Below are 3,494 nucleotides of genomic sequence, written 5' to 3'. Positions count from 1 at the left end.
TTTGTTGATTTCTCATCAAGACCAATGTCTCCATGAGGTTTAATTCTGGTGGACTTCTTCCCCTCCTCTTCTGATGGTCCACTGAGTTTGTTTGAACATTATGAGAAACCACGGAACTGGTGCCTGACAGGACTGTTTGTGTGTGACTGCTCTAAGCATGAAATGCTGCCTTCAGAAATGACTGCAGTGGCTGACAAAGCTGAGACTCTGGCCTTAGATAAGGAGTGGCTGGTCTTCTCCAAACCATTTAGAAATTCAAAAGGGGAGGGGTCAGTAAGTGGCATGGTGGCTAAGACGGTGGGCTTGTACATGGACAACCATGGTTTGAGTTCCCTATCTGGAAGCTTGAAACTAACACCAGGCGCTCGCATGTGTGTTCAAAATCCTAAGAGGAGAAGGGATTGGGCAGCAATCCCCCTGCACAACCCCCACCCCCTCCCCAGTCGGTGAGTTCTCACTTTCTCTCTCTGTCTCTCTTATGAGTACATGTACCCTATAGCAAAATTCTCTCAGAAAAAAAATTCGGAAGAGTATAATTTACTATATTGTATAGTTAACTTGTTGTACTCCGATACAGAGTGCATTCTTCACTGAGTGCAGTATCAAGACACCTACATAAAAGGTAGCTGGGGGTGGGATGGCAGGTGGGGGAGGGAGCCAGATGCCCCAGGACAAAGGACAATACAGAGCCTGATTTTTGACTTCCCCAGGAAGGACTCTGCACTCAGCTGCCTTCTCTGAATTCCACCAACCCTTCCCTATCACTTCCTGCCTTGGTTTTTTTTTTTTTTTTTTTTTTTTTTTTTTTCATGACAAATGGCCTTGTCCTCCCTGTTTTTTTTTTTTTTTTTTTTTTTTTTTACATTTTATTCATTTTTTACCAGGCCAGAAGTTTCCCAGGCTTAGTATATTAAAATACACCATACCCAAGAGTAAGTAACTATATATTGCTGTAAATTTGGGGGAAGGATTTTGATAATTTTCAGGTTTTGTAAGAATAAATAATTAGTTTTTTTCTTGTGACTTATAATTTATTATTTTTATATATAATAATTGAAGTTGCATTGCAGTCATTTTTTACCAGGCCAGAAGTTTCCCAGGCTTAGTATATTAAAATACACCATACCCAAGAGTAAGTAACTATATATTGCTGTAAATTTGGGGGAAGGATTTTGATAATTTTCAGGTTTTGTAAGAATAAATAATTAGTTTTTTTCTTGTGACTTATAATTTATTATTTTTATATATAATAATTGAAGTTGCATTGCAGTTAGCTAGGTTCTGCGGATATTTCACTACTTATTAACTTCAATTTTTCCAGTTTCCTTTCTTCATTTTGGAGTCATTATTTTCAGTCTCACACGTTTTCTAAGGTCACCGAAAAACTCATAGGCCCTAGAGGATGTCACAGTACTGCAGGAATCCAGCCTCAATAACTAAAAGCTCCTCACAACCCTTCACATAGGGAGTTCTATTTGATGGACGAATGAATGAATGAACAAACGAACGAAGGCTTTTTCCCAAGTCTTCTCTCTAAGGCCAATTCCCTTCTCATTCTTCTGGAATCTCAGCCCTGCCTGGAGGCTGGGCAGGGAAGCCCCACCCCTCTCTAATACCAAATTGCGGCAGCGAAGGAAGGTGTCCGGCGCTCGGCAGCGTACGGCTAGACAGGGAAGGATCACCCGGGTCGGGACAGTGGCCGGAATGTGGACCGCCGCCCGGGCCTCCAGCAAAACCGTGCGCTAGGGCGGAGCTACCCCCTTCCCCCTGCTTCCCCTCCCCCACTGCAGGTGAGCCCCAGAGCCGCCGCCCCGCCCCTGCAGGCTGCGCCGGGGGCCCGCGACTCCGCGGTGGAAGCCGGTCCCACTGCGGGACACGCCGGCTGCGGCAAGTAGAGGAGGCGGCCGGGCGCTCTGGTGGGCTAGAGCTGAGGCGGGACACTAGGGCGAGGCGCGGCCAGTTGGATCTCAAGGCTCCTGCTGCAGCACACCTGCCCCACTGTCCACACAGCCCGGGGACAAGCGCTGCGCGCCGGCCGCTGCAAAGTCCGCACCCGCTGCCTCGCGGGACCGCGGGGCGCTCAGCCAGCCCCAGCTGTCCATCTTCGCCCGAGTCAGCCAATCGCCCGCTACTGCCCCGGCCGCACCTCCCGGAATCTATGACGGACATGAGGTCTAGCCTATAAAATTGGGACTTCTCTGGCCTGGGCTGGGAGTGGGAGCCAATGAGCATCATTCCAGGTGGGTGGAGGGAGTCAGACTCGGGAAGGTAGCTTCGTTCGGGTTGCTAACGTCTTCCCTTGGAGATGGGCGCGCAAACGGACCAGTGGGTCTGGGGGCGGCGGTGATGGGCGTGGAGCTGGCCCAATGAGGGTGGGAGTGGGTGGGGCAGTCCCGAGCAGCAGTGCTAAAGGAGCCCGGCGGAGGCAGCGGGGGGTTTGGGACTGAGGCGCCGGATCTGTGGTCGCGGCTGGGGGGGGGTTTTTTTCCGGCGCGACCATCTTCTGCTGAAGGTGAGAGGTGCGGCTGCCAGGGTCCGAGTGCGGTGGCCGGGGTGTGAGGAGGGTTTGTGAGGGGCGGGAGGGAAAGGAGATGGTTCCCAGGCTGGGGGAAACAGGGCGGCTCTGGAGGGCAGGAACGGGGCTGAAGCGGGACCTGGGGAAGACCGAATGGGCTCTGGGCGGGAGGGTTTGTGCTATAGGGGGGGGACCTTAGGTTCTTGCGAGCTAGGGATCCACGCGGTTCACCCCCGTTCCTGGAGTAATGGGACGCCAGTGGATGGAGATGGAGCGACCCCCGGGAGGGGTGGGGAAGGAGGTCCTTGAGAGTAAAACCCCTGCAGAGATCCGGGCCCGGGTTTGCGGGAGGGCAACCCATGGGGGGCTGGGGATGGAGATCTGCGGTTGGGGATGTGGAGACCAGGTTGTCGGTGTGTGCCCCTGTTGGGCATGGGACTGCGGAGAGGGGAGACGATGGTGACCCAGTGTGGTCTGGGGTGCCCCGCGGATCTATGTCTACCTTCCGAGAAGGGAGGTGGTCCTGGGGCGGATTGGAGAGCTGGACCCCAGTGGGGGAGGGTGGGCACTGGACAAGAAAGGCCCTTGGGTGGGTGGCTGGGTTGGTTAGGCCGGGCCCGGCCTGGCCCCGGGGCACTGTAGAAGGGTTCGCTCGGAAGGCGGGCGGCGCGCGCCGGGCCCGTGGGGTGGAGGGACCGGAGGACAGAGACTCTGCAGGGCTAGGGGAGCGCGCGGGTGAGGGGCTCCGAACCGGCCGCGGGCGTGGGGAGGGTCAGACTCTGCTGGCGCTGGGGCAAGAGAGCTGGGGGTGGGGGCGTCTTATAGCGCAGTCTGTGGACCGCGGGGACCGGGGATGGACTCCCGGCGAGGCCGGGCGATTTAGGGGGGCGAGGCGGGGAATGTGGCGGGGGCGCGCTGCGGCAAGGCGGCCGGGGGGAGGAGGGATCCCTTTATTGTGTAAGTGATCTGGGAATGGCTC

The 3,494-nt window shown here is 55.1% G+C and overlaps 1 protein-coding gene across 3 annotated transcripts in view; it reads left to right on the top strand.

The window, feature by feature from the left end:
• Positions 1-1,908: 1,908 nt before the first annotated feature.
• Positions 1,909-3,494, top strand: part of MYH10 (myosin heavy chain 10) — a 180,237-nt gene continuing 178,651 nt past the window's right edge. For 2 of the 3 annotated variants that reach the window (XM_014590868.2, XM_014590869.2), the window contains exon 1: positions 2,488-2,512. The gene's annotated coding sequence lies outside the window, so the exon portion shown is untranslated. Of the gene's footprint in view, positions 2,241-2,487; positions 2,513-3,494 lie in introns of those variants that run through there. The other variant, XM_006156399.3, reaches the window with a different exon arrangement.

The sequence above is a fragment of the Tupaia chinensis genome, unplaced genomic scaffold (genome assembly GCF_000334495.1).
Source record: "Tupaia chinensis unplaced genomic scaffold, TupChi_1.0 Scaffold000493_1, whole genome shotgun sequence".
NCBI classification, from domain to species: Eukaryota; Metazoa; Chordata; class Mammalia; order Scandentia; family Tupaiidae; genus Tupaia; species Tupaia belangeri.
The sequence above is the reverse complement of the archived record's forward strand: the minus strand, read 5'-3'. Positions and strand labels throughout refer to the sequence as shown.